Source organism: Periplaneta americana, chromosome 4, assembly GCF_040183065.1.
Source record: "Periplaneta americana isolate PAMFEO1 chromosome 4, P.americana_PAMFEO1_priV1, whole genome shotgun sequence".
NCBI lineage: Eukaryota > Metazoa > Arthropoda > Insecta > Blattodea > Blattidae > Periplaneta > Periplaneta americana.
This window is the reverse complement of record NC_091120.1, coordinates 67,110,904-67,130,519: the sequence shown is the minus strand read 5'-3', so window position 1 is coordinate 67,130,519 and position 19,616 is coordinate 67,110,904. Positions and strand designations below refer to the sequence as shown.

Sequence of the window (19,616 nt, the reverse complement as noted above, 5' to 3'; positions counted from 1 at the left end):
TGTCAATGTGAGTCCGGTTAAGCACTCATTACGTAGGCCAATTAGGTTGAATTCATGCATCAGGAGAGAGAATTTTTAAATCATGGTTTATTTAACGACGCTCGCAACTGCAGAGGTTATATCAGCGTCGCCGGTGTGCCGGAATTTTGTCCCGCAGGAGTTCAGTAAATCTACGGACATGAGCCTGTCGCATTTAAGCACACTTATGCCATCGACCTGGGCCGAGATCGAACCCGCAACCTCGAGCACAGAAGACCAGCGCTATGCCGACTGCGCTAACTAGTCCGACATCAGGAGAGAAGATGAAGCTGTTTTAGCATGCACTTAACAACGTTTAATTAAAGTCTCGGTTAAACAATAACGAACACGAAGGCAGAAGGAAGGAAAGGGGGGTTATTCCAAGACTGAAGTAATAATGAGACTGCTTGAAATGCAATTTGGAATTACCTGAAAATATCCCCGAGGACCCGTACATCATCAACCCTTTACAGCGCCCTCTTGCAAAGGGGGAGTTGCACGAATTTGCTGGGGCCCAACTCCTCTGTGTGTCGTTGAGGTACAAGGACCCCGTAATTCGAACTGTGTTGCTGCTTGTTTATCTGAGATGCGAATTTGTTTCTTCAGAATCATGAGCGAAAATGGCTCCCGTGAACTGCACAGTGGGGACCCTGCCACAAACTCATCTATCCTGTCTTAAAACCGTTGAAAACAGTATGTCGTTTCTATTGTATTTAAAGTTTCCTATTTGAGCTGAAATTCAATTTTGGTTAAATAAATGGTTCAGTTACAGGATGAGCTATTTCTAGCTAAGTTAAAGTCAGAAGGGCTTCTTACGGAATAACAATAATAATAATAATAATAATAATAATAATAATAATAATAATAATAATAATAATAATAATAATTTATTTTAGCTGGCAGAGGTAAGGCCGTAAGGCCTTCTCTTCCACTCAACCAGAAAAAAGTGTACATACACATGAACTTACAAGCTACAAAGAATTAAAAAATTTGATTTAAATAAGAGTTACATGTATGCAAGAGTTATTTATGAATTAAACTGCAGAATACTATGAACTATTAATTAAACAATGAAATACAAACTATATAGCAGAAGTAAGCTATAATACATAGAATTTTAATATTTTTCAAATAATGTTAGATAATGGAAAGAGATTATTATGAGACAATTTTGAAAATACAGCGCTATCAGGAGATGTCTAAAGGAAGAAGTAACAATGTAGTCAGTGATAGTTTAAGTCAGTATCATTGGAGTGGATTGCTAAGAAAGTAATCACTAGGAATTGTACTTTGTCCCACGAGGCTACAAGATTAAGTATTACTGGTGCGTGCATATGCAAGCGAAGTACTTGACTGGTTGCTCATGCGACTCCCATTTGTTTAAGTCCGGCAGAACAAAACATGGACCACTTTAACAATTACACTTATATGCACAATTTAAATTATACAAATCCGGCTTTCAGGTAGTAGCTCCCTGTAAAGCAGGTTTGAATAATTTCAAGGAAAAATTGTTCCGGAGCCGGGTATCGATCCCGGGACCCTTCGCTTAGCGCGCGAACGCTCTTCCGACCGAGCTACCCCAGGAACTATACCTGAAAGCCAGATTTGTATAATACATTCGTTACTGGAGGTACGTTAACAGAAAGCCACAATTTAAGTCACACAAGTATTTGTGTGCACTCATAGTTGAGTTCTGGCGTCTTGTCAGCTCAGTTGAGTCGTGTGAATACAAAGGAAAAATTGTGACGGTGTCGTGTGTAGTTCCTGGGGTAGCTCAGTCGGAAGAGCGTTCGCGCGCTAAGCGAAGGGTCCCGGGATCGATACCCGGCTCCGGAACAATTTTTCCTTGAAATTATTCACAATTTAAATTGTATGCACTATGTACACTAGAATACGCTATTTTTACTATTAACACTATCGTAAAGAATGTAGTCCTAAATTGATCACGCATTATTTACACATTTATGTACAGTGTTGTCTAATCTATGGCGATTTCTCGGCCTTACATCGCCAAATACTATCTTGCTATCACAAATTCCATCGACGCTAAATAATCTAGTAGTTGATACAGCGTTGTTATGTAACTAACTTAAAAAAAGACTAGTGCAGCAAGTTTATGTCACATAAAAAAAAGCTTCACCAAGGTGGAATTAACGGCCTTCCAAGCTTTTCTCCTTATCAAGTTTGCTACTTTGCAGACAGATATCTCTGCAGAACAACGTTTCATCAAAGCTCTGTATAAAGAGCTTTACGTCCCACGTTCCATTACTGCTCTGCGTTCCATGAGACTTCAGGGACCTCTAATGAACAAAGCAGGAAATAGGTAGAAAGTCCTTCAAGGACGAGCCTTTAAAGGAAAACTTATAAAAATGATGTACATATATATTCAAATTACTTTCTTCCATTCAACATCAACGGTAGTCACATTAAAATAGTTGGAGGTGCAGAGGGCTGCAAAAATTTTGCCAGATCGGCCATCGTGATGGCTATCCTGACAATTAAATCGAAGTCAGCGGGATCAAAACCCACTTGGACGCCACATCTATAGGAAACAAAAAATCTGTATCACGCGCATGGTTTCCTTGGTAAACTTGTTAGAGTTTAAGGAATTCTGTCTCTCACTGAGAGGACGTCAGGAAAAAATTACCGACCATGTACTTATCACCATCTTTAACTCGTATTACTCTAATATAAATTAATATCGAGGACATCATGCCAGAATGGCGTAAGTTTACAATAGAGCCATGTAAATATGGATGATTTTCCTTTTCTTGTCTACACAACCAGATAGGGTAAGAGGAGGCGATAGGCCCAGCGGGCGAATCGGGCCAATTTTAGAAAATATTTAACATACATCTTGATTACACAACTTTTAACACTGTATCACTTCGGAATATGTATGATAAGAACTTTCTTGTGTTAAATTTTAACGTACCTTGTTAACATGTTTCGACCTATTTTCGGTCATCTTCGGAACGGGTCGTTGTTGATCTTGGCGCCTCTTGTTTCCTGTGTGGGTGCGTTCGTAGTGTAGAGTCAAAGAATGTATGTGTTTTGAAATTGAGTTGTGTGTTGAGAATATCGTTGGGGTGTGTTTTCATGTGTCTGTATATTTCATATTGTTCAAGTGTGTTGAGTTTCTGGCTTTTTGGTTGGATGTGCAGTATTTCCATGTCTGTGTTGATGTCTCTGTAGGTGTAGTTGGCATTTGTGATGTGTTCTGCATATGTGGAGGTGTTTTGTAATTACACAGCCATAACAAAGTTACAAAACACCTCCACATATGCAGAACACATCACAAATGCCAACCACACCTACAGAGACATCAACACAGACATGGAAATACTGCACATCCAACCAAAAAGCCAGAAACTCAACACACTAGAACAATATGAAATATACAGACACACGAAAACATACCCCAACGATATTCTCAACACAACTCAATTTCAAAACATATACATTCTTTGACTCTACACTACGAACGCACCCACACAGGAAACAAGAGGCGCCAAGACCAACAACGACCAGTTCCGAAGATGACCGAAAATAGGTCGGAACATGTTAACAAGGTACGTTAAAATTTAACAGAATAAATTTCTTATCATACATATTCCGAAAAAATAAATTTAATATCAGAGTCATCGACACTAGTTTGTAAGGTGCTATCACCTTATGGGTTACTTTAGAATCCCTTAGAAGCTGATAGAACTGTAATCGCGCGGAAGTAGTCTTTCTTTCTTTCTTTCTTTCTTTCTTTCTTTCTTTTTTCTTTCTTTCTTTCTTTCTTTCTTTGTGAAAATCATCATTGTTTGCAGGAAGGAGGAGTTAGATGAGGTAAATACAGCTGTTTTTAAAATACTTCTCGTTATTCTTGTTATTGTATAGCCTAGTGTGAATACTGTTTGGAATCTTGTTCGGTGTGAGATAATAAGTAAAACTGATTCAGAGATTCTTGTTTGGGTGGTGAGTGGATGTCTGCCTCATGAGTCAGTGCTCCAACTGTTGAAATAAGTCACTAAACCATTTCGGGTGAATCGACCCGCTCTGAGAAAAAAAAATAATTAAGTATAAATTACTAATGAATCTCTAGAAGTCTACAGTTCTGTGACAGTTGTTTATGATTAATGACTCGCCTTTTTCTGACATTGTCCATGTTTGATATATTAAAAATACACGACGTTTCGGGAGTTGGGTCTGCTTTCCTATCAGGTGTTTTTCATGATACGATAGTTTTTGTTATTTTTATTTTGAGATGGTTAAACATTAGTCCAGTCCGCTAACAATTCGGTGGTCTAGTGGCTTAAATCACTGTCTCCGCTAACCTATTGAAAATAAAAAAAAATCTAAAAAGTGTCAATATCACGAAAAGAGCTAAAGACGAGAGTAGATCTAAGCCTCAAAACGTCGTATATTTCTATTAAAGATCAGGCAATGGACATTCTCCAAAATCTAGTTTATTTCGAGGTTTTGTGGTATTATCTTAAATTTTGTGACCGAGATCGTGGACGCCCGAAGAAGCGATGGAGAGACCAGCTTTTCACCTGAGACGGAACAGGCCAAATGGCCTAAACCCTGATAGCTATTGATGATGATGATCTTAAATTTTGTAGAATATAAAATGTATTATTTTTACGTATATATTGTTTGTTTCTTCTACATGTCATACCTAGTGTTTGTAATACCGATAATGTTAATTATTGTAAAGTTAGCATTTAGTATTTGAAAGCAAGGAATTTAAGTTTAATATGGAAGAGAGAGGAAGTAACAGGCTACCTGACTAGAGTATAGTTGAAACTGAATAACTTAACTGGTTTGTGTTGCTGACAATTTTCAATTTAGTAGTCCTATTCACCCTCTCTTACCCTACTTTCTTTGATTCTTTTTCATGTTCATTATAATTCTCAAACAATTCTATGATTTTCAGAATTATATATGGATAATTTTTTTTAATTCACCGTGACAATAGTTTGTTATCAAACATTAATTCGTTTCATTACAAACAACTCAATGTCGCAAAATTTGTTGATATGCCCTTCTAGCCTGAATACCTCGATCTATTGCTACATTAAACAAAATAGTTGTATGTCAAACTATTTGAAGTAGTAGGTATAGAGTGGCCAGACGTCCTCTTTTGTCCGGACATGTCCTACTTTTTAGGCCTTTGTCTGGGGTCCGGGAGGATTTTTAAAAAATCAAGAAATGTCCTCCTCTTCGTAACTTGTATGCCTGATATTTTGAAATCATCTGATTTGACGCCCTTTTAAAGTAACTTGCCTGTAGGTGGCAGCAGCATCGACTGAATATACTGTTTGCCAACGATCATAATAATTATCTTTGCCCCCCCCCCTTGTTAAGATCGTTGCTTACAGATAGCTAGTAAATCGAGAGATCGAGGTGCGAATGTAAATCTAAATATATATTTGCTGTCCTCTTTAATAATAATAGTTCCCTTGACTTTCATATTTAGCTAACTGTGAAATCATTATTATTAAGTTTTTTTTTCATAATTTTGCCTAAATCTGTACTGTAAATATTTTGTAATAAAATATATATTGACGTAATTTAATAGTACATTATGCAACGAGCCTATAATGATAGTAATTAAGAAGCGAGTATGGATGTTTATGAAACGAGCGCAAGCGAGTTTCATAATTTTCATACGAGCTTCTTAATTACCATTATAGGCGAGTTTCATACGACTTTTTATGCTCGACCATATTTCTAACTTGAAATTATTCAGATGTATACATTTTATTTGTATCTGACAAGATCGGAAGTGACCTTGTTCTAGGTCGTGAATTGTAAGATGTGCGCAGACGCGAAAGTACTGATTTTTTTTCCGAGGAACAATAATGTCATTGACCTTGTGTAATCCCGTTAAACTTGGTATAACCTTGATTATTGAATTCGACATTGAAAAACGAGATGACAAATTGAATTTATTTGAATATTATTTACAATTAACGCTAATTATTATAGTAACAGAACATAACCTTCTGCGACAGTATTGGATTTCCAGCCTCCGTGACTGTTCGCTAATTCTCTTTCGATTGCATATCCGAGAATAATCGATACTTGCGGTTTTATAACGGTACAAAGCTGACTTGTTATTGGCTGAACACCTGTAAGCTGAGTTGTCATTGGCTGAAAACACCTGTACTTTAATGAGTAGGTGTACTTTAATGACATGCATTAAAGGACTGCTACCAGGTGTATAATTACTACATTTCGGCATGGTCGAGCATAAAGTATAATATAGGCCTAAGCCTAAATCTAGGTATACATATTTTCTGCCCTTTTTTTTTTTTAACAATGTCCTCCTTTCTGAAGCTTTGTGTCCTCTTTATCGATATGAATCTGATCACCCTAAGTAGGTAATATATCTATATCTTTATTAATAATTAAGTCACAAGTACGAGGATGCGTTTTCCTTTAAATAGTATTTCCTTTTTCTTAGTACAGTGTTTGGACAGCCCTTTTCCACGAAATAAATGCGAGCATAAAAACAAGTTCGTTCCAAACTATCTGGTGATATGAATACTCAGAAATGATTGGAACCGGTTGCTAGGTTACTGTCACTTCGCCGAATGCAATTAATTGCGTTAAGAATTATTTTAACGGAATAGCTGTAGGTGTACCAACCTAATACTTCGAAACGCAAAAATACTCTGGCATGCACACAAAATTAATGACTTTAAGTAATTATTTAAAAGAGAGCAGTGTTGCTTTTTTTTTTCGCAGCATTAAGCCACTTAATGAAGTCGAACAAGATTATGCTGATGATGTTGGAATATGATGTAAAGATAATTATTATTGAATCCAAGACTTAATCTTCTTACGTCATCCAGTAACTGTAATAGGGCTGTTCTCTGGTTGCTGGGATACAGCTGCAGTCGGAGCTATAAATGGACTGTGTCCTATTCAGCAACACTATGAATGCCGGGCCCTTGAATTGTCGACCAGGCGGAAACTCTGCCTTCCCCAACTGCCAATAGAGCGAGCTTGATTTAACAAGGTTCTGAGCATTATTTCTGATTACTGGACAGTCACTGCATTAATACGAATCCAATATTTTGTCTCTGAGCCGCAAATAAATATCTCTCGCAGAAAGCAATTTCCCCCTTGCTACACAATTATTATTTAAAACAAAATTCTGCAAGTGGCATTGTATTTTGAAATGATTTACAATAATAACCACCCTATAAAATTCCGCACGATTAGACCTCTATAGAAGGGAAGGATGGGGGTGAAGCGAAGAGAGGGTAGCTGGAGTGGGGGTTACGGACCACAAACCACGATTATTCTCGTCCAAGTTTATCCTCTTGAAGCCAAATAAAGCTGGCAACTCGGAAACGCTGGCTGTACCGGATATCACATAGCATTCGCTTTCTCCTTCACGGCTATTCCATTCCCAGGCTATTAATTGGTATTTATGACTGGCACGTGAGGTCTTCAGGTTCTGAGCGGGGATTTCAGCAGAAAGAAAGATGTACTTCAATTCCAGACGGAGAACACTCTCTGTGTTTACAGGAGTAATTTGATTCAGGGCTTGTCAAAATGTGAAACGCAACTCTCTCTATGGATCGTAACGTTCTGGAAACAAAGTCGTCCAAATTTAAAGAATTGTTTATCTTTGTCATCGTGATTATCATCATTATCATCATCATCTTCAACTATAAAACAGTTGTTTCTTATCGGTTACGATTTCTCTCTCTTTTTTTTTCAGGCGTTCAGGATTTCTTTGCTCTTTTGAGTGGCAATTTATAGGCCTACTTCGTTCCACAATGTCTGACAGGAGATGTAAACATTGTTAGCAGAGGAGGAGAAAAGTACAGGGACATCAGTTTTATTTTTACTTCAATTTTTATTGTGCCTGAGTTTTTTAATGTACTTCACTCCCACCCCTTCTACTAATGAAGTTCAACCGTCCTCCACACAGATCCAAGACCGCATAATACAGTCGAAGTAGCCTTACGGTCATAGTAAATAGTTCGTTCCAAAAATATGTTCGCGTTTTCCAGTGACGAAAGAGCTTTTAATATTACATCATTTTCCATTTGCCTACGTCCCATCCCGGTTTCCCCCACCTGCTTCTATTCGCCTCTCTGTAAATGCTAGTGGCTGGGCTGTCTTAGCTCTTTTCTGAGAACATTAATTTCTGTTAGGAATTGGACGTCTACGTAATATTATACCCATGCAATTGTTTAAAATAACTTAAATAAAAGGGTCACGTTAAGTAATTAACTGTCACGTGATTTCCTCCCTTTCTACGACGCTGCGACGTAACCACTTGGATGGACAGTACATAGCATGTCTGAGTAATTTTCTTTTCGGATCGGGCAGAAGTGAAGATTGAATATACAGTACGTAAGATCTCTTTCATAGAGTAGGTACAGAATTATTTCAACCTGGTAATTGGAATTACGTACAAAATATATAATGCGATAATATTCACGTTAGAACTGAAGCCTATATCAAAATGAACGGCCACCATTTTCAAAAATGAGTATAAATATCCATATTATGATTATTTTTCAATTTAACTTCATTGTCTATAGTGTACGCTAATGTGCTGTAGACAGTATACAGTGCATAATGAATACGTCCGCATGGAAAGCTCAGTTTGTGAGTAAAAACACTCATTGTTAATACTGTACTGTATTTTGATTAAAGAAAAACCTAATGAAAATTATCAAACTCAAAATCGCGATATTTCCTAGTTTACGTAAATGGATGAAGTACTTTTCTTCCCCCCTATACCTAGTAAGGTGATTTGTTTGTATATTACGCCAATATCATCGAACTCCAGTCGTGGAAGGGGGTTTCCGGTTCTTAATCGTTGATCCAAAGGTATAGTCAGGTTAATATTAGAAATGTTAGTAAAAATAAAATGATGTCTCTGTATAAATTGCTATTCAACTAACGGCAGAAGTTTCATTCCAAGCGTTCTACCCCCGCCCAACTTCAAGACAAGCATAGAATGAGACCTCTGCCATTGGTTGAAAAACAATATTATACTCCTCTCTTCCTCTGCCGGCAATGTTTACTTCTCCTTATGGAACATAGTATAGAGCTTCTTTTGATCATTTTCAATTCTTTACAGATGTAACTATGAAGAGCTCTGAAACAAAAACCCATAAAATCCACATCCTGTCGTAACTGATTTTAAAAAGATTCATATTCTTAGAAGAGTCCCACATCCAAATTAAAAACTCCATTCGCCTTCTAACTCTATTTCCTTTACAATAGACTTTGTAATCCTATGTAGAGCTAATCTGTGTCGAATCCTCGGCCTCATCTCGCCAAATACCATCTCGCTATCACCACCGTCTAATATATACAGTCACGAAGCTCAATACGTAATAAATATGCATCCATAGATAGTTGCTCACCACTAGGATCGCTAATATTGCCTCATTACAGACAATGCGAAATAGTACCGGCACAGTCTATTGATCCTAGCACCCTCATAACTCAAGCTTCGTGACTGTATATACTAGACTGTGCTATCACCAAGTCCATCGACGCTAAATAACATAGTAGTTGATACAACGTCGTTAAGTAACTAAGTAAAAAAATAGATTTAGTTTGACGCGAACCGCTATCTGTAACACACGAGAAAAGGAAATTGCACGTTATTTGCGCGAATGCGGCAATGCTCGATATTTGAACGGTGAAGTAAATCTGTTGCTCATGGCATGACTCATAGGCTCATGGAGTAATGACTGGAATGTGTGAGGTTCAACTTTGATCACCGAGCAGCAATTAGTAAGTTTCCTGTATTTAATCATTCTTGTTAAATATGTATATTATTGACAAAGTTGACTAAATCATATTATAGTAATTTCATTTTCAGATGCTTTTTGCTCCAAATTGTTGGTACATATTCGTATGTACGCAACTGTCTCATAAATTGCTTTGCTCTTCCATCCAACCAAGCAATGAAACAATCAACGAGCTAAACTTGTTGGAAACAATACTGTCGCTTCAAACGGAGTGGTGTATTATAAACCAGTGTTGCCGACCTTTCTCAGTAGCAATTCCCACAAAGTCACCTAATTTCCCATGAAAAGAAATATTTAATTCTCCTATTTTCTCCCACATCATAACACATTATTTCATTTTCATAATACACAAGCATTCATATTTTCACTCCTTGATCTAACAGAACCGTCCAGCTCTAAGTCCAAGCAAAAGGAAAAGAAGAAACTGCTACAAAAACACAATATAATAATAATAATAATAATAATAATAATAATAATAATAATAATAAATAATGTAACACAGAAACTGTATTGCTGCTTCAATAATTTTAATGTAACATTGTGATCAATATTACTTAGAATTATTATGCCAATTATTGGCATAACAAAATTAACATTTACATAAGTATTTGAATTATTTTGCAAAAGAATACATCTTATTTATTGAATAATTTCAAATGTGCATCTTTTTCGTTGAAAGAATTTTAGTTTCGTCCTTTAAATGTGCTAAAATTTGATCCGAACAAATGTAACTTTTCATTCTGCAAAGGAATTTTGCAATGTCACATTTGTTCGAATCAAGTTTCTGCATATTTAAAGGACAAAACTAAAATTCTTTCAATCATTTATTATCATAATACACTGCTCTCTTAAATTGACTGAGCATATTGGGAATTAAATCAATGGTTTTTCCCAAAACACGCAATGACATTTATCATATAAAATAATTTTTATCTCGAAAAGGACGTAAATTGTATTTAAATTTTTTGTTTGAAATATCTCAAAGAATAAACCCTTGAAATGAACGACATTACTTACAGTTTACTCTGTATACATGTAGATTGTGGGGCGAGAAACTATTTTTTATAATGTCATAGGTTGTTGAAATTTTTATATCATTGTCACATTAGGTCTCCAAATTCGCAATAGGGATCACTTTTACAGGTGGACTTCAGCGATGGACATTGTCGTCGATGGACATTGTCGTAGATGTTATCTGTTATTCATTGGTTACAGAAGAATAGATTGCCTGTCGAAGTGTATCATATTCAAGATTATTATTGTAAAAAATTATACAGTTTGTGCTATTTTTTTATTTCTTATCTAGCCTATAACCCTAATGTGAGTGAAGTAGTTACCTAAACGCAATTTTATTACTCTTATTATTTTATGTACTTTTTTTTTAGGGACGTTATCATCTAAATGACGTTCTTTTAACTCTTTTTCTGGTTTGTTTACAGTTGACTGCAAAGTTCTTTGATTTCTATTCCAAATAACCTTTCATTTTATTTTCCTGACAAATTTCTTGACTTCAAAATGTAAAAAAAAAATAATAACCGGTTAACTGATAACTGGTTATTTTCGAATAACCTCCCATCACTAATCCCGGGTCCAGCCCTCGTAAAGCTAAACGAAATAATACGTTCTCTCCTGCTATTCAAGGTTACTGTATGCTATAAAAACAACTACTGGTTATCGATAGATTAAATTTAAAATTCAACAGCGAATTGTCCAATATGAGGCGGGGAGGAGAGCATCTAGTTTTATTTAGGCCATTTACTTAGAAAAACGCAAAACTATGACCATTTCATGCTTAGATAGCCCGTCCCTGAAATGTAATCTCGGATTTCCGTCCGCACAATTAAAGGAACTATTATCAATTATATATCTAACTAGATAAAGTCGCACTTACATCAGCAGCGGGCCGGAGTATCTTCGTCATAACCTTTCTAAAGCTGCTGTGGGATCCTCTTATGGGACGAAACACACCTTAAATTAATCGTGTTTGTGGTTTGTGAATAGATCAAAAAGGAGTGCGACTGAATTATATGACATTTTTATTCGAAACCAAAAATCTAAATGTATATTTTATCTAAAAGTTATACTGCGTGAAGATTCATTTGAAGATAATGCTGTGGTTAAAAGCCGGATTTCTATGAAAATGATGATGCATAATGTGACATAAATATGAATTGAAGTTAACTATCATCATCAAGGCCTGGACTTTGATGAACTGAAATTATAAAAAATTATAGGCCTATATAAAATTACCAAAAAATGTAACAATATTGACATTGTTAAATTCATGAAAAGATAATATTTTTTCACTAATTCCTTAATTTAGTAAGCTACTTGTCTTAGTTTTGAACTCTCGACTCTTTCAGAATCTTCTGTTTTGTCATTATCTATTGTTAGTCCTTTTCGCATTATTTAATGAAAAAAATCATAATAAAAATGTATAAAAACAAGATTTATGACCAGGTTCAAAACGTCAGGGGATAGAAAATAATATGTTAGCATATTGCACTAATTTCAATATCAAAACATAAATCAACTATATTTTCAGAATTATACGTATGATTTACAATACAGTTTTTTATTGCTGTGTATATGTGTTTATATAATATTGTTGTAGCGCGGTTGGGGATATTAGTGGGCTATTCTCCGAAATAGTATGCAGTTAGATACATATTTAGTCAAACGTGCGATGAAAATATTATAATGTAACAGAATTTCAAAAGAATCGCAAATTATTTTACAAACTATAAAATAGCAAATCTGGGTTGAAAGATAATGAAAATTTAGAAAAGAAAATTCAAGAGTAAAAAATTACAAAAACAATTTGACCAATTTTGTAATACATCTCCGTAATAAAAGTGTAATGATCAGGACGTACAGTGTTTATGTATGTCAGGATTTTGTGTATAAAGCTAAAAAAAAACTACAGGATCAAGGTAAAGGCTTTTGTTATAAACAGAGCAGACAATGCACGTACTCATAAACATTATATAATAATAATAATAATAATAATAATAATAATAATAATAATAATAATAATAATGTATACAATTTTTGGTCATCTCCGTTGTTTTGGATCTCTATATTTTTTTTTTAATTACTTGGTCATTTTGAGACATATTGTTTCGTTTCTATTTGTCTTGCTTTGCGCCATATTTATTTTCAGGTATGTTGTACGAGATTATAAAGTTTAGTAGAAATGTGGCTACTCAAGCAGATGATGTAAGCCTTCGACCTTCGTACCCACTTTACCTCGGTGATTGAAAATCCGCACTTCCATAGTGTCATTGCAACCAAGTTGCGAAGGGCTGTGTTGGGATGAGGTATTTATTGTTTCTGAAGCAGGTAGAAAGAACCTGCATGTAGATCGGTGTCCGGATGTTTGGCTAATACACGAGTTCAGTTGTTGAAAGTGTTTCAGTGATTATAGATATATTTTAGTCTCCAGTTGATTTATTCGTGTGCATTTAGATTACCGAAAGTATATTTTTCTGAATTCGGCAGTTTTCTTCTGATGGAATAATTTTCTGTAAAATACTCGGAATGAACGTGATAGAAGATGAAAGGTTCACCGTTCAACGTAGATCGTGGGAAACATTTACATACTTCCTACCAAGGGTACGTATATATAGCCTATTACTAGTACAAGATGCTTCCACGAGTAAAGGTTCAGGTTTTCACGTGCATGCTGTAAACAGTAGATGCTTACCGATAAGCTATAATGATCAGAGCTGGAATTTTTTATTAATCATTGTTAATAATATTATGGCTATTATTTTCATCTGATGACGTAAAACAAATAATTGTGAACTAGAGTAATTAATTGTAGGCTTTTCATATACAGTATTATACTGGTATTCCATTTACATTTAACATTACATTTATGTATTCATTTAATGCTAATAAATTATAAATGAATACAAGTTAAATAATATAATATAATATAATATAATATAATATAATATAATATAATATAATATATCTTACAAATGGCTTTTAAGGAACCCGCAGGTTCATTGCCGCCCTCACATATGCCCGCCATTGGTCCCTATCCTGTGGACATTAATGCAGTCTCTATCATCATACCCCACCTCCCCCAAATTAATTTTAATATTATCCTCCCATCTACGTCTCGGCCTCCCCAAAGGTCTTTTTCTCTCCGGTTTCCCAACTAACACTCTATATGCAGTTCTGGATTCGCCCATACGTGCTACATGCCCTGTCCATCTCAAATGTCTGTATTTAATGTTCCTAATTACTGTATGTCAGGTGAAGAATACAAAGCGTGCAGTTCTGCGTTCTGTAACTTTCTCCATTCTCCTATAACTTAATGCCTATTAGCCCCAAATATTTTCCTAAGAACCTTATTCTCAAACACCGTAATCTCTGTTCCTCTCTCAAAGTGAGAGTCCAAGTTTCACAACCATAAAGAACAACCGGTAATATAACTGTTTTATAAATTCTAACTTTCAGATTTTTTGACGCAGACTAGATGACAAAAGCTTCTCAACCGAATAATAACAGGCATTTCCCATATTTATTCTGCGTTTAATTTCCTCCCGAGTGTCATTTATATTTGTTAATATAATATAATATATAATATAATATAATATAATATAATATAATATAATATAATATAAACTAGCCCACTTCTGAATAAGATTCGTGCCCAGGAGGGGATTCCAATACAAACAAAATAAAATTGAGACTGAATAAATTACAGATTAAATATTATTGAATATCTTTAAACCCAAACTATAAATCCAATACAATTTATTATATTTTATTATTCATTTGGAGAAGATTAATGGTTAAAATATTATTACGAGTAGAATAAAATTTGCTTAATAATCTAGCAAGGGTGCCCGCAGGGCGTAGCCAATGGTAGCAATTTTATTTTTACGAGTTTTTTTTTATTTTTATTATGAGTTCGGTACTTTTTTTCTCAAATCCTCAGTAAATAATTTAACAAAAGCGAGTGCTTCATACTATGAATGCGTGTGTAGGGTAATTTAGATTTCAGACCTGGCTATTTTTTGTTCAATTTTCTCTCTCCTCGTCCATTCGTTTCCTCTAATTTTCTAACCATCTTGCTACCACTGAGATTGGATCCTGGAGGCGCCCTTGTAATCTAGGATCTTGACTCACGCTATGATAAAAAAATCTGCATTGGTTTTACATTTAGGTTCAAATAAATTTAGAAAATTAATATTTTTAGTTCTATATTTATGTATATACATTTCAAAGTTATTAAAATTTGTGTGAAAATATTTTAATAAAATAAAATAATAAATTTGTTTAATGTTGAAAACTTTGAAATGTTTTAACAACAGTTCAATTAACTAATCTTTCTCCTTTTATAAACAAATTTTTAATACTTTTTTCTGTAGTAAAATTAACAGATAAAGGTTGGATTTATAAGTTTTTATATATTTAGTTATGCTTTTCCTTGTGATACTACATAAAAGTACTAATAAGGTACCTGAGTGTATTAAGGTCCAGCATGTTATAAGGCCCACTACCTAGTTTTGCCATTAGTTATACACTTTTCCAAAGAGAGCAACAGCTCTTAAAACCTATTTCTTCTTGCATTCGAGTGAGGCATAAAGAATTTAGATTCTCGTTCTTGTTTGTAGCTGACTGGTGGCAAGAAGATATCTGTGATTATTTTGCAAAATTTAAGTTGATATTCAATCGTTTTACTGTGTGTTATTAATATAATATTAAATGCACGTTATTGTGTAAACATTAAGAAGTTTGAGGCTACCGTGAAACTTTCGCTAATGAATTATGAGGACTTCATAAATTAAAATTGACGCGAAGTAACAGAGCAGGAAATAAGGTACGTGAAATAAATACGTGGAAACGCCCACAAGTTCATAGAAGTCCCTGAGCTATAAAATTCAAACACTGAAGCACAATCTTTTTTGCAAGAAATGAAACAAACGAAAAAGTGACAATTCCTAATCCAGAAAGAGCATTGGATGAATCATCAACTTCAGGATTTGTAAACATCCAGGGGACGCGGATGTGTTCTGTCTGCGAAGAGAATTGTTGTAGATATGCATGTGTGTGTCTCTTGTGAATGTTGGGTGCACGATGATTGTGCAGGTCTCACTGAGGAAAAAACTGAAGACTTTATATGCCCAAATTGTGTTCAATACTTATATTCTTTATTGTGGGCCTTTTTATTTGTCACAGCAGGGTATAAGACCCAGTGACATGATGGTAATTTTCATTGCTCACAGCGTTTATGTCTGTTTGAATATTTATTTGAAGTAAAGTATTATAGGATAACTATAAAAGTATGCTATTCCATTATTTAAAAATTGCTAAACATCTCCATTTCAAAGAAAGAACGTTCTATTCCTTAGGCGGGCCTTATTACCCCCGGTTACCTTAATTTCGACCCGTAGCTTCTATTATAGCCAAAATAAATCTGAAGCAGTAGCGCGAAATACAGTATAATTATGTAGACAGCTGATAATAGTTGCGCGCATTATTGTACTCTTGTGCGTCATGCACCCTGACCAACAATCGCAAGTTCTGTACAGAGACATTGTTGTGATCTATTGTGTTTGTATTTACCTATGTTTAAATTGAGATTTATATTTAAAATTTAGTATTGCATTGACCGACTTCAAATAACGAAAATAAAACTGTTATCGCCAGCTATCAACTGTTGTCAATGACGCTCTCGCTGTCGCACTGTCTTTTCTCCGGCCGCACTCTTTCTGGAAGCTGATCACAGATTTATTGCCGAGTGTTAACGAGTGGTAAACAAAAATTATTTGTGGTAGCTGAGCGGATTTTTAGGTAGAAGTAAGTACGTCATGATTCCTAGAGCGTTGACGGTTGAATTGCAGTCGTGGGTTACAATCGACAACACATTCGCCATGAATACTTCTCTCCAGTTCAAAATGAAGGTACTAATTTTTTATTGTGTTCTACTGATAAGTGCACTCTTCCACCTAAGTATTTATATAATTCAATGTACCGGTACATTTCTTTCTGAATAAGTTTTACCTTACATTGTCAGTTTATGAAGAAGGCATAAATAAATTCATACTTTAACAGGTTACTGTTAAGTCTTCTCTTTAGTATTTACCTAAGTTACAGTAATTTGTTTGCAATATGTCTCTGTTAATATAATGAAAACATAGATAATAACAACTCTGTATTAGGATGATCGAAGGACAATGACGTGTTGAAAAGGAGTACCGGTAATTAGCCTAATATAAAATTCAACAGAATTCAGTAAAAGGTCAATGTTACTTATGTCCCGCCCACTATAGAGACATGCCAATTTTACACATATTTAGTATAACTTGTTGCTTCTTTGACAGGTTAGGTTTGGTTAGTTTAGGTTTTTGTTATAGCCTACCTTGCATTTACGATTATAGCGCAACATTGGCAGTGATAAAAGTGAAATATTCGTTCAATGGGCGTTGGATACTCTACATTCACCCAGTAAAATTATACACAATTAAAAATACCATTTTCAGTATGTTATAATTTTCACGACATTACATAGGTACCATATTTTACTACTATAGGCTACGCATTTCACTAATCTTTATCATAATTTTATCAAATATGAATAAAATGACCTATTTTTTATATCGGCCTACATAAAATTACACCAAATCTTAAATTTCATCGTCATAATTAGTATACATGCGTATTGGCTCATTTGCAGGCCTACATGTTAAAGTTGCATTTATGGATATATGGAGTCTAACCTATGTGTGTGTGTGCGTGCGTGCATTTCAGAATTATGGAAATACATTATGTATCAATACAATAACATGCCACGCATCAATTGTTAGGAAAACGAAAATCTCTGAACTTTGAACTGGCACGTTATAATGATATAGCCTATGACATGATAATAGGTTTCCACAATGAGAGTTCAAAGTTCAGTGTTATCCGGATTTAGAACCTATGCATAGTATGTTATTACATCAAGAATTCTACCGCTGTGGTAGAGTAACGGTTAACATGTTTGACTGTCCTTTAAATGTGCGGAACTCTGATCCAATGTAATATTGTAAAATTTCTTTGCAGGACGAAACGTTACAATTGTTCAGATCAAATTTCTGCACATTTAAAGGACGAAAATAAAATTCTTTCAATCATGCTCTCTCACATTGACTGAGCATAGCTTATTTCGAATTAAATCAGTAGCTTTCCCCAAACACACTATGAAATGTTTCATACAAAACCAATTTTATCTCGAAAAGGAAGCAGAAAAACCAAAATTGTGTTAAAGTTTTTCGTTTTAAATATCTCGAAGAATAACCCCCTGAAATTAATGACATTACTTACGGTTCACATATTGTTATCATCATCTACAAACAGGGGTTAACAGGGTGCGAATTAAGATTTCTGATGAGGGGAGGATAGAATCCTAGATAAAAAATACCATACATAAAATTATTATTATCCTCAATCGATACGGCTCAACGCTTGGTCGCACTGAGTTGCTTGTCTTGCATCTTGATCATAATAATAATTATATCCATGAGCAGGCTTAAGATAAGATGTGTAATTCCTAAGTTATTGATTGTTGTCAGCTTGTCAGTGATGATAATACATCAATATTATTATAGGTAATGAAATTATCAATATTATTGTTTTCTTTGCTTACTTTATACTTTATAAAATACATATACTCGTATTAAAACAATTATATTTTGTGAGGAGGGATACAAGTTATCCCTGGCAGGGATGTTAATATGAATTTATGAGAGGGGGGGATAATTTTCCAACAGGGGAGAAATCCCCCCATCCCCCGCCGTTAATTCGCACCCTGGGGATTAGACCCTATTGTCCTTCTTGTCTCCTTTCAAAATTTATCTCGCCATCTCTTCTTGGTCTTCCAAGTGATCTTTCTACAGGTTTTGTAATTCATACGTTTTCTCAATTTAGTCAGATATTGTGTTATTGTTTCAATTGTTATTTATTCAACTGTCCGAAGATAGGTTTGAACGTCATAAGTAACACCAAAAATTTTTTGGTTTTTAAATTCTTCCTTAATTAATCATAAGATCAAGAAGGAAGAATATGGTAGGACGTGTATTGAAGTTCTAACATACGTTGCAGGCTGTAGGCTACATTAAATCTATAAGAGGAGAAATGATTAATACCCACCTCTTACTGCCCTAAAGAAATGCTAGTAGCCAAGGCTTCAGTAATGTTTAGTGAAGTGCTTTGTGTTGAGTGTGACACTGTATGGAGCAGAAACTTGGACATTACAAAGAAATCAACAGAAGCGACTATTATAGAAGCATTTGAAATGTGGATATGGAGAAGAATGGTGTGTGTGAAATGGACAGACAGAATAAGAAATGAAGCTGTGTTGGAAGGAGTGGATGAAGAAAGAATAATCTGATAAGGAAGAGGAAACGGAATTGATTGGGTCACTGGTTGAGAAGAAACTAAGGTCAATCTAGAGCACCCACCAGCCACTGAACGAATATCGCACACTTTTATTACTGCCAATGTGGCGCTATAAACCAATTTTAAATACTTTTATCACAACCACAACACATTTCAAATCTTATTGTACCATATATAGACAATTATTACTACATTAACACATTTAGTATATCACGAAACATGTAGAATGTAATTATTATGAAAGTCGACATTGCTTCTTCTTCGAATTAGTAGTATTAGCACGATCCACTTCCACTAGATGGAAACCGACACGATTGGCAGAGCCGGCAATACATGAAAACGAAATGATACTAAATGTGAGGAATGTTACTATAGGTGTATAGTATTATGTGACAGGTTAGGTTAGGTTTG

General features: G+C 34.9%; 1 protein-coding gene across 3 annotated transcripts in view; it reads left to right on the top strand.

Moving 5' to 3' along the window:
• spri (Src homology 2 domain-containing protein sprint) overlaps positions 1-19,616 on the top strand; it is a 728,544-nt gene that overhangs the window by 602,958 nt on the left and 105,970 nt on the right. The window lies entirely within an intron of this gene.